Genomic DNA, 12,863 nt, shown 5'->3' with positions numbered 1-12,863 from the left:
CTGAGTTTCCAGTCAGGGGTGCGGGTACAACACACTGTGTGCTCTTGGATTTATCATATTTTATCCATGTGTTCTGAAGGTATTGACAAGTTAGAGATTTGCCCCTGCTCTTTCAAGCTCTATTTCTCGGACACCACCATAAAACCTGATGCTACCCAAAGGTGGGGACACTCTTGTCTTTTGATGATTTCTGTCATGACTTTTGGTTCCTGGGCTCAATGGCCGTCCAAGGTATATGTGGGTCTGAAAACACTGACCACCGTCCAAGGAGACCGAAATGTCCAAGCACAGTAATGCAAGGCCATCACCCAGGTGGCAACCTAGTGCTTTTGCATATGATGTAGAAGGTGCCTCTAGACTAGATCATCCCAATATTATTCTGAACAGACCAGAAGCTTATGTGTTGCAAATGGTTTGCGCCGTTCTGCTGCCATAAACCTTGTCAATCTTCTCCTCTTACCCAGAGGGCTCTGGTGGACCAGGATCCCCAGACAAATGGCAGGGCTGAAAGTGTGTCCGGCCATTGGATGTAAAATCGCAACTCACCACTGGTATCTGCCAGCTGTGTTATGGAAGATCATTGGTATCTGCCAGCTGTGTTATTGAAGATCATTGCTATCTGCCAGCTGTGTTATGGAAGATCATTGCTATCTGCCAGCGGTGTTATGGAAGATCATTGCTATCTGCCAGTGGTGTTATGGAGGATCATTGCTATCTGCCAGCTGTGTTATGGAAGATCATTGCTATCTGCCAGCGGTGTTATGGAAGATCATTGCTATCTGCCAGCGGTGTTATTGAAGATCATTGCTATCTGCCAGCGGTGTTATGGAAGATCATTGCTATCTTCCAGCGGTGTTATGGAAGATCATTGCTATCTGCCAGCGGTGTTATTGAAGATCATTGCTATCTTCCAGCTGTGTTATGGAAGATCATTGGTATCTGCCAGCGGTGTTATGGAAGATCATTGCTATCTGCCAGCTGTGTTATTGAAGATCATTGCTATCTGCCAGCGGTGTTATGGAAGATCATTGCTATCTGCCCGCTGTGTTATGGAAGATCATTGCTATCTGCCAGCGGTGTTATGGAAGATCATTGCTATCTGCCAGCTGTGTTATTGAAGATCATTGGTATCTGCCAGCGGTGTTATGGAAGATCATTGGTATCTGCCAGCGGTGTTATGGAAGATCATTGCTATCTGCCAGCTGTGTTATTGAAGATCATTGGTATCTGCCAGCGGTGTTATGGAAGATCATTGGTATCTGCCAGCTGTGTTATGGAAGATCATTGGTATCTGCCAGCTGTGTTATTGAAGATCATTGGTATCTGCCACCTCTGTTATGGAAGATCTACATTAGGCGATTCTTGTATAAAAAAAAAGGATGTTTCTAAGCATGAGCTCATAGCATCCACCCTTCTCTCGCTGAACACACTTCTCTAACCTCCCCCAACTAGGGGTCATGTTGCAGATCGGTACCCAAGGGCTGTCTCAATCGGTATAGTTTCCAAACCCTTCCACGCCCAGTACCCTCACCACCCGCCCCCCACCACAGGCTGTCTAGGCCTAGATCAGGAAATGCTTGGCTCGCTCCTGGGGCATCACCTGGAGCCTATTTTGCTGAGGACAGAACCCTCATTAGGAGTTTGAAGACCTTCGTTTTTGATAAAGGTAAAGCCTAAAGAGGTTGCAATTGTAACAGCTTAGATTTATGTATGTTCTATGTTCTTTTTCGTCTTGTCGGTGCTCTGAGGCCTTTGGGTGAGTGGTGTGAGGTATCTGAGGGCGTCCTCACTTCTTTCCCCAAAATATCCTCCCCCCGAGGTGGCCAGGGAAAGTATATCTCTTTTGGATCTTGACCCAGGGAGTGGATATGCGAGGGAGGAACACCTGGGAGGAGGAGACTTGGGGAGTGGGCAGGGATGTCATTTCTCCAAAATGCCAGGGGTAGTGGAAGTGACATCACGTGACCCTTGATTTTTAATGACATCACATGAAGTGACTTTATTTGACTCCCACCTCGAAGTGACATCACAGGAAGCGATGGAACACAACCTTTCACCCCTTGACAAAACAGGTCATGGCATCCCATAGCATTGTTCCTAAGTACACTATGAAAAAAATGGTTAAGCGATATCACTGTAATTTGATATACATTTCATACAAGAATGGATCACTATATGTATCATTAATATTAGTATGTATAAGCCCATATTACCAAATTACTGTGAAGGCAAGCAGACGTCCAAGGCCAAATGATAATGTGTTATGATACAGCACGTACACTTAACAAATATACACACAATATCACCCAACCTGTGTTGGTAATCATTTATTGACCTCAGAAGGATGAAAGGCTGAGTTGGCCTTGCTGGGATTCGAACCTGCAACCTGCAGGTCACCCACACATCACAGCAGCGAGCGCTCGACCCACTGAGCTTTCTCACCGGCTACAGCTATTTTACGGACTACAGTAAAATGAGCAATTACATTTCTAAAACTTCTCAAAGTCAGAAAGCAAATTACACTCTCTATAGTGGATAGCATTAAACTGGTAACAGATTTAACAGCAGACCAGTTAATCTGCTGGTCTGGTGCAAAGTTGGCCACATGTCAAGCCTGCGTGGATTTACTTTTCAGGCTTCAGAGGTTGGCAAAATACATAGCATTGGGAGGGTTCATAACCATATATGAAAGAATTTAGAGTAGCACAGGGAAAGCAGCGCACTCACACGGCATCCTGTACTCTGGGCACTCGTTACCTCATCCATGAAAACAAACATCCTGAACAGCATGCCAGGGGGATAGGAAAGATTGGCACATTACAACAAAGCATTAATTGTGGCACAATGAAATCAAGGGCCACTTAATGTGTCATGGCCAAACATTTTTGCACTGTACACAAGCTTTTAGGCACAAGGATTGTGTCAAGTGACCGAGGACACTGAAATAGACTGTCTTGTGATGATCGTAACAGAGACAACGGCAGAAAAAAACATGCTATAACTGTAGCTTGGCGCAAAAGCAAAATACATAGTCCAAATTGATGCTTATTCTACTCTAAATGGGTTTTGGCCGTTTTCGTCTGTATTGTGAATTTGAGGTGTGTAAGAACAGACTAGTCTCCCACCCTGAATTGTGCCTGAAATAAACCTTTAATGAGTTTAGCAATTATTGTATAGAATTCCAGAAAGATACATTATTTGTTTTTCCTATTATTTCTTATTTAGGGTCACTGCTCAAAGTGTTACACTTATGGAATCCCTGTTTATTTCTTTTTTAAAGCGGCCTGAACAATAAAGCCAGCCACTCTAAAAATAAAAAGACAGCCCAGGAGATTGCATTAAAAAAGTGTTTAAGGGTAGCAAGGGAGGCCCCAGGGGTAGCAAGGGAGACCACAGGGCTTCCTACCCCAAATTACATCCCTTGGAGTGGGGGTGAGGCACCCTCGGGTGGGACGCGGTATCCCCCATTTCACTTTCATCAGGAATCGGATGTCCCCCAGGCTTTTATGGGGTATTTCCAATCCCTTCCCTATTGTGTTAGAAAAACATCTCCCAAAATATACCAAAATGCCACTGAGACAAAGGTGAGACCACATAGGTACACATATCCGTTCTTTATTAGTTCAAACACACACCAATACTACTCTGGGACTAGGAAGAGGGATGTCAAGTACCAAGACCGTTGTGTAATTAACATGAATGGCCCGCTCGGGTGAGGCTACGGCAGACAACAGGAACTCTGTGGAATGGGTATAGACGGAAATGCTGGAGGAAGAAGCAGGGAGATGTTTGTCCAAAGCAATGTGGTGCTGCATAGTCGCTGCAGCGGAAGCAGACTGTGGCTGGCATTGTCGGAAGGTCTCCGGTGGAAGGGGCAGGCTACCGACCTCCAGTTGTCACGAGGACTCCCTCTCCAACAGCCTGAGGTGGCAGAGACCCAAGATGAGGGGCCTGTCGAGCCAGTTGCAGCAGCCATGAAAAACCAAACAGAGCGGAAAAGGCCAACCCAAAGACAGCGTCCCTGGTAAGCCGAGTGAGGCTGTGTGATTCCGGGACACTGTGGTGCGAAACGCATGCCGAAGAATGGTTGGAAAGCTTGCTAGTGAGCGAGCAGAGGCAAGGTAACTGCTGCTTCGGAAACGTAAAACATTGATGCTGGATGCATACGATGTTGTGAAGGTTGATGAACCATATGAAAAGAGCGGTTTAAGACTACCGAACTATGTAGCAATTGAAAAGGGCACTGAAGGGCCAGAAAAGCAGTAAAGTTGAAAGTAAATTAAAAACCTGAGAACAGGCTGCAAATTCCCAGCAGGAAAGTGAACTGGGAACCATGGGAAAATGATAATGAGTGAATGCTACTTACATGGAAAGCAGAGGAAAATGTTCCCCCGATATAAAGCCACTGTGAATCAGATAAATGGATGAAAACAAGCATATGCAATGAATATGGTGGACTGTGAAATGTTGAAGTTAAGAAAAAGCAAGCATTGGCTAAATCCATAAGGAAAAGAGGAATTGTACAGGTTGTGGCAAAACTATGAAAAGGTTGTGATACTTCAACAAGTGAATAGTGGCCAGAGAAGTGTCGTAAGAGACTGCTAGAATAGAAGTCTGACACCACTGTTGAGCTGAAGCAGCGGTGGTGCAACTGTGGAAAAGAAGCCTATCGAATGTATTGGTTGCGTGACCTGTAATGGGTGGACCGTGTGGTCCAACAACTTTGCCTAGACCGGATACACCGCACTAAAGAGAAGCCACGTGAAGCATTTATAAGTCTACGGTTGAATCTACAGAAAAGCATGTGCATTGTGAATGATTTTGATGAAAGAGCCAAGAGCCTGAAAGCTGGGAAGAATCCGGAGGGATTGTGTGGTTGTGAAAACAATGAGAGACTTGAAAGCTCGGGGGAAGGGATCCCCTTTTTATTGACATTGAAGTATTTGGAATCCTGGTGAAGGGAGAACCCTTTTCCGACCAAGAGCTGGAAGAAGCTCAGAACCTTTGTGTGAACACGTTTTCCTTTGATGCTGACATCCCTATGCAGTTTGAACAAATAGATGTGAGGGCACATGTAGGTTTTGGACACAGACGGACACTGACTTTGGACTTCCTGACACAGGCTATCATTAGTTTCCGTTAGGTAGGGAAATCCCATTTTAGCATAGGGAAGAAAGGCCTTATCCCAACCTCACTGTGATTTTAGTAAGTTTGTAGCCCACACTTTCCTCAGTTGTCTGTGTCTACTTCCTGATGCCTTCACAGTGGCGCTATACAAACAATAAATATATATACGCAGATGGGCCATTTCTGGACCATAAAGCTGCTTGTCCTGGGACCTGTATCCCAGCTGCCATAACGTCAGTTGTTCACGGTTCGCAGATTCTTTTTAAATGTTCTCTTCCTCTGCCCTGGTCTCGGGCGCAGAAGACCAAGCAAGGACATGATGATTGCCCGATCACCTGCTCAGGCCCGTTTCCCTGGCACAGTTCTATAGCGTGCACCTCCTAAAAAGGTGATGCAGGCGGGGGAGCCGTAGCAGTGTCCTAAGGGGGATTAGTTCAGCAATGACCCATTGATTGTGCTAGATGTCTGGGAGGGGCTAAAGGGGGGAAAGAGCCAATCTATGTCCCACTATCCTCTTCCCCATGGTACGCTTCCCAACCTGCTGTTTCTCCACAAAGGGTGCAGTCAGTAGCTTAAAGGGGTGCTTGCGCAATCGCTAGTGCTGTTCAGATGTTTATAGGAGAACCTTCTAAGGGTTTTGAAGAGGGCGATCCCATGGAATTCTTAGGAATGGCCTTTGTTAAGAGGCGGGACTATAATTTCAAAGTGCCTCACACGATCCTATTGATGCATAGTTGGGTGTGGGTTCTAGATCGACATTACGGAGCTGGGTGGATGGCTCAAGTGGCAAGCGCTTGCCTCAGAGCTGCGCAAACACCCAGGTCAATACATGGAGTACCATTAACTTGAGCGATAGTAACAGCTACTATAGAAGCACCTAAAAGCAGGAGGAATTTGGCACTGGGTGCTATATAACAACCTGATATTAATAATATAACTTCAATTTCCCAGGCTTGATTCGTTTTAGATTTTAAAATGTTATATTAATTAAGATTCCCTTGCATTCTTTGTTTAATAGAACTAAATAGTGTAGAAAATAAAAGCGTTCAGCTAAGTCTGGGATTTATAAAGCGGCAATCCAGCTGAGAAGCGGCAGAGCGCTATACACCGGCCTACACCCAGGGGGTTACATGTGGGGTCCTAGATGCACTAGGATGGGGGGTTGCAAGTGGGGCGCATGGGTTCCAGACTGGGATGGGGGTTTCAAGTAGGGTGTGAAGGTAGCAAAGGTACTGGGATATGGGGTTGCAAGTGGGGTGCAGAGGTTCCATAGGCACTGGGATGGAAGTTTCAAGTAGGGTGCGGTGGTAGCAGAGGCATTGGGATGTGGGGTTGCAAGTGATGTGCAGAGATTTCCGATGCACTTGGATGGGGGTTGCAAGTGGGGTGCATGGGTACCCGAGGCACTCGGATGGGGGTTGCAGGTAGGCTGCGGGGGTAGCAGAGACACTGGGATTGGTACAGGGAACTACCAAGAGGGGGAAGTGGGTTTGATTGGAGCCATCAGTGATTGGCAAGATGTTTATTCAAGAGTGGGGTCTTCAGGTCCTTCTTGTAGTCAAGGATGGATGGGGATAGCTCCAACTATCTGTGGTTTAGTAGCACAGTATGCAAGCGTGTTTAGTAGCACAGTATGCAAGCGTGTTTAGTAGTACAGTGTGCAAGCGTGTTTAGTAGCACAGCGTGCAAGCGTGTTTAGTAGTACAGCGTGCAAGCGTGTTTAGTAGCACAGCATGCAAGCGTGTTTAGTAGTACAGCGTGCAAGCGCAAGCGTGTTTAGTAGCACAGCATGCAAGCGTGTTTAGTAGCACAGTATGCAAGCGTGTTTAGTAGCACAGCATGCAAGCGTGTTTAGTAGCACAGCATGCAAGCGTGTTTAGTAGCACAGTGTGCAAGCGTGTTTAGTAGCACAGCATGCAAGCGTGTTTAGTAGCACAGTATGCAAGCGTGTCTAGTAGCACAGCGTGCAAGCGTGTTTAGTAGCACAGTGTGCAAGCGTGTTTAGTAGCACGGCGTGCAAGCGTGTTTAGTAGCACAGTATGCAAGCGTGTCTAGTAGCACAGTGTGCAAGCGTGTTTAGTAGTACAGTGTGCAAGCGTGTTTAGTAGCACAGTATGCAAGCGTGCCAAGTAGCACAGTATGCAAGAGTGTTTAGTAGTACAGTGTGCAAGCGTGTTTAGTAGCACAGTGTGCAGGCGTGTTTAGAAGCACAGTGTGCAAGCGTGTTTAGTAGCACAGTATGCAGGCGTGTTTAGTAGCCCAGTATGCAAGCGTGTTTAGTAGCACAGTATGCAGGCGTGTTTAGTAGCACAGTGTGCAAGCGTGCCTAGTAGCACAGTATGCAGGCGTGTTTAGTAGCACAGTATGCAAGCGTGCCTAGTAGCACAGCGTGCAAGCGTGCCTAGTAGCACGGTATGCAAGAGTGCATGCGTGTGCCCTGCTCTGGAGAGAAGGTTTCGCCTTCACCCGCACGAGAGCTTCCAGAGAAGTTCTTTCTGGTTGTGTCCATGTTGGCTGCCATTGCTGTTGGAGGAGCGCACGAGGAAAGGTGACCTGCCCAGGGTCACACAGGTGGACAATGCAGCGTGTACACGGGTCTGCTTTACTTGCTTGGACTGGGGCGTGGTAGTTTTAGACCAAGGAAGCCAAAACGTTCCCAATGGCTCTAAAACATAAACACGGACTGTTCGAGAATTGATTTTCCAAACGACATTCGGTTTATTCTGGAAGAAAGGTGTGGGCAGTATCCGAGGGGGGGTCCCGGGTGGGGCGGACCCATGTGGAAATCTACACTACAGGGTCTTTTCACCCCCGTCAAAGGTATTAGAACAGGTAGTTTGAGGCACACAGCCACCTATTAATCAAACGTGTTTTGATATCCACGCGCCACCCCAGCCCCCCCCCCCCCACCCCGCCGCGAACCCCATTAGTTTGTACGCATTTCCAATCCCTCACGGTGACGGGGTGAAAGGTGTTTGCGATTGTTGAGCGTTTCTGAGAGATGCCCGCGGTTTCGTCATAGGATTTACATTATGACTTCATTGCGAACTTTCATTGAATAGAAAAGAAGACTTTCCTCTGAAATTGGCGTGCTTTCATCTGGATTCTTGCATAATAGCCCCCCTCCCCCAAATATTCAGGGTGGTTGAGGGGTCGTGATGTCTGTAGACTGTTAAGGAGAACTCATTGCGTGGTCTTTGCCCCTCCGCAGTCCCGATGAATTAGCATCCGGCTTCAACCCTGCCCCCACTAAGGCTCCCCACTCTCTGCGCCCCAACGTGTATTCTCCATCATACAGCCACGAATCCAGACCCTAAAATGCCACATCATAACTCTTGCTTCGGAATTAAACAGCAATCTTCAGAAGCAAAAGTCTTTTTAAAATCCTTAATCAGATCCAACAAAAAAGAATCCCAGGGCTGGTCTTTGAGGGGTCCTCAGTATGGGTTTGTTCTGGTTATTGCCTACACTAGGGTCGCAGTGGCAGTAAGAAGCTCACTGACCACCAGAGAAGGGGCTGCGATCCCAACAGAGGGTAACGCGGCCTGCCCAATAGTGCTCGATGGAACCCAATTCAGAAAGCGCTGACCTAGTTTACCATGAGGGCATCGATGGGTCGTCACCAGCCTTGGGTGGGGCCTTGGCACCTTCATTACTGTGGCAGTAAGGCCGGGACTGACGAGCTTGATGTGCAGATGTCCATCGTTGGGCTGCAACCCATGGATGAGCTGCATCACTGACTACAGTCCATTGGAGACCTATACTAGTGTCCGATGGACTGCAGCCTAGCACACTGCAGCCCATGAATGAGCTGAGAGGAATCAGTAGTTTGCACTCTGCAGCCCATGAATGAGCTGAGCTGAATCAGAGGCAGGTGCACTGCAGCCCATGAATGAGCTGACCTGAATCATTTGTATGCACACTGTAGCCCATGAATGAGCTGAGCTGAATCAGTAGTATGCACACTGCAGCCCATGAATGAGCTGAGCTGAATCAGTAGTATACACACTGCAGCCCATGAATGAGCTGAGCTGAATCAGTAGTATGCACACTGCAGCCCATGAATGAGCTGAGCTGAATCAGTGGCAGGTGCACTGCAGAACATGAATGAGCTGAGCTGAATCAGTGGCAGGTGCACTGCAGCCCATGAATGAGCTGAATCAATGGCAGGTGCACTGCAGCCCATGAAGGTGTTGAATCGGTGGCAGGTGCACTGTAGCACATGAATGAGCTCAGCTGAATCAGTAGTATGCACACTGCAGCCCATGAATGAGCTGAGCTGAATCAGTAGTATGCACACAGCAGCCCATGAATGAGCTGAGCTGAATCAGTGGCAGGTGCACTGCAGCCCATGAATGAGCTGAGCTGAATCAGTAGTATGCACACTGTAGCCCATGAATGAGCTGAGCTGAATAAGTAGTATGCACACTGCAGCCCATGAATGAGCTGAGCTGAATCAGTAGTATGCACACTGCAGCCCCTGAATGAGCTGAGCTGAATCAGTGGCAGGTGCACTGCAGAACATGAATGAGCTGAGCTGAATCAGTGGCAGGTGCACTGCAGCCCATGAATGAGCTGAATCAATGGGAGATACACTGCAGCCCATGAAGGCGTTGAATCGGTGGCAGGTGCACTGTAGCCCATGAATGAGCTGAGCTGAATCAGTAGTATGCACACTGCAGCCCCTGAATGAGCTGAGCTGAATCAGTGGCAGGTGCACTGCAGCCCATGAATGAGCTGAATCAATGGGAGATACACTGCAGCCCATGAAGGCGTTGAATCAGTGGCAGGTGCACTGTAGCCCATGAATGAGCTGAGCTGAATCAGTAGTATGCACACTGCAGCCCATGAATGAGCTGAGCTGAATCAGTAGTATGCACACAGCAGCCCATGAATGAGCTGAGCTGAATCAGTAGTATGCACACAGCAGCCCATGAATGAGCTGAGCTGAATCAGTGACAGGTGCACTGCAGCCCATGAATGAGCTGAGCTGAATCAGTAGTATGCACAGCAGCCCATGAATGAGCTGAGCTGAATCAGTAGTATGCACACTGCAGCCCATGAATGAGCTGAGCTGAATCGGTGGCAGGTGCACTGCAGCCCATGAATGAGCTGAGCTGAATCAGTAGTATGCACACAGCAGCCCATGAATGAGCTGAGCTGAATCAGTAGCATGCACACTGCCGCCCATGAATGAGCTGAGCTGAATCAGTAGTATGCACACTGCAGCCCATGAATGAGTTGAGCTGAATCAGTAGTATGCACACAGCAGCTCATAAATGAGCTGAGCTGAATCAGTAGTATGCACACAGCAGCCCATGAATGAGCTGAGCTGAATCAGTAGTAGGCACACTGCCGCCCATGAATGAGCTGAGCTGAATCAGTAGTATGCACACTGCCGCCCATGAATGAGCTGAGCTGAATCAGTAGTATGCACACTGCAGCCCATGAATGAGCTGAGCTGAATCAGTAGTATAGTAGTATGCACACTGCAGCCCATGGATGAACTGAGATGAATCAGTAGTATGCACACAGCAGCCCATGAATGAGCTGAGCTGAATCAGTAGTATGCACACAGCAGCCCATGAATGAGCTGAGCTGAATCAGTAGTATGCACACAGCAGCCCACGAATGAGCGGAGCTGAATCAGTGGCAGGTGCACTGCAGCCCATGAATGAGCTGAGCTGAATCAGTAGTATGCACACTGCAGCCCATGAATGAGCTGAGCTGAATCAGTGGCAGGTGCACAGCAGCCCATGAATGAGCTGAGCTGAATCAGTAGTATGCACACTGCAGCCCATGAATGAGCTGAGCTGAATAAGTAGTATGCACACTGCAGCCCATGAATGAGCTGAGCTGAATCAGTGGCAGGTGCACTGCAGAACATGAATGAGCTGAGCTGAATCAGTGGCAGGTGCACTGCAGCCCATGAATGAGCTGAGCTGAATCAGTAGTGTGCACACTGCAGCCCATGAATGAGCTGAGCTGAATCAGTGGCAGGTGCACAGCAGCCCATGAATGAGCTGAGCTGAATCAGTAGTATGCACACTGCAGCCCATGAATGAGCTGAGCTGAATCAGTGGCAGGTGCACTGCAGAACATGAACGAGCTGAGCTGAATCAGTGGCAGGTGCACTGCAGCCCATGAATGAGCTGAGCTGAATAAGTAGTATGCACACTGCAGCCCATGAATGAGCTGAGCTGAATCAGTAGCAGGTGCACTGCAGCCCACGAAGGAGCTGAGCTGAATCAGTGGCAGGTGCACTGCAGCTCATGAATGAGCTTAGCTGAATCAGTAATATGCACACTGCAGCCCATTGCTAAGCTGAGCTGAATCAGTGGAAGGTGCACTGCAGCCCATTGCGAAGCTGAGCTGAATCTGTGGCAGGTGCACTGCAGCCCATTGTGAAGCTGAGCTGAATCTGTGGCAGGTGCACTGCAGCCCATGAAGGAGCTGAGCTGAATCAGTGGCAGGTGCACTGCAGCCCATGAAGGAGCTCAATCGGTGGCAGGTGCACTGCAGTCCACGAATGAACTGAATTGGTGGCAGGTGCACTGCAGCCCATGAATGAGCTAAATTGGTGGCAGGTGCACTGCAGCCCATGAATGAGCTGAATCGGTGGCAGGTGCACTGCAGCTCATGAAGGAGCTAAGCTGAATCAGTGGCCGGTGCACTGCAGCCCACAAAGGAGCTGAGCTGAATCAGTGGCAGGTGCACTGCAGCCCATGAATAAGCTGAATCAATGGCAGGTGCACTGCAGCCCATGAAGGCGTTGAATCGGTGGCAGGTGCACTGCAGCCCATGAAGGAGCCTATCTGAATCGGTGGCAGGTGCACTGCAGCCCATGAAGGAGCTGAGCTGAATCAGTGACGGTGCACTGCAGCCCATGAATGAGCTGAATTGGTGGCAGGTGCACTGCAGCCCATGAATGAGCTGAATCGGTGGCAGGTGCACTGCAGCTCATGAATGAGCTAAGCTGAATCAGTGGCCGGTGCACTGCAGCCCACAAAGGAGCTGAGCTGAATCAGTGGCAGGTGCACTGCAGCCCATGAATAAGCTGAATCAATGGCAGGTGCACTGCAGCCCATGAAGGCGTTGAATCGGTGGCAGGTGCACTGCAGCCCATGAAGGAGCCTATCTGAATCGGTGGCAGGTGCACTACAGCCCATGAAGGAGCTGAGCTGAATCAGTGACGGTGCACTGCAGCCCATGAATGAGCTGTTGCATGCTTGTGAGTGGAATCAGTAGTAGGTACACAAGGTGTTGTCACTTCTCCCCAGGGGGAGCCCCTTTTCATGTGGCCAGGAAGGTGCGGCCGCTACCCAATAGTCCCCCTGGGAGTGGTTTAATGCAGGAGGACCTCATGGGGAGGGGACAAGGACGATCACCTGGGGAATAGCCCATTGAATATTGTCCCCTACATTCCCTGGCCCTCCCCACTGTTCAGAACCATTTTATTGAACGTAAACCTATGTATTGTTGCAGCAGCAAATAAAGCTATAGCCAAAAGTACAAAGGACGAAGAAGAGCACAGGAGCCATGAAGGGCACTGACTGTGCTACTACTGGTACGAGGTGGCCTCGAGGAGGCATGAGGATTAATTTATCAACAGAAACAAAGGACCTTTACCATCTGCCATAGCGGAACTAGCAACATTGTGTAAATATAGACCATGGAGGCCTGTCAAACCCAGCCAGGAGAGGCAACAGGTGCGGAAACAAGCAGGAGTTAAAAAC

General features: G+C 48.6%; 1 protein-coding gene across 2 annotated transcripts in view; it reads left to right on the top strand.

Annotated features, from left to right (window-relative positions):
* Positions 1-12,863, top strand: part of KIF3C (kinesin family member 3C) — a 504,835-nt gene that overhangs the window by 22,614 nt on the left and 469,358 nt on the right. The window lies entirely within an intron of this gene.

The sequence above is a fragment of the Ambystoma mexicanum genome, chromosome 4p (assembly GCF_040938575.1).
Source record: "Ambystoma mexicanum isolate Mex_15411 chromosome 4p, UKY_AmexF1_1, whole genome shotgun sequence".
In the NCBI taxonomy this organism is placed as follows: Eukaryota; Metazoa; Chordata; class Amphibia; order Caudata; family Ambystomatidae; genus Ambystoma; species Ambystoma mexicanum.
Note: the sequence above shows the minus strand (reverse complement) of the source record. Positions and strands in the feature narration are given on the sequence as shown.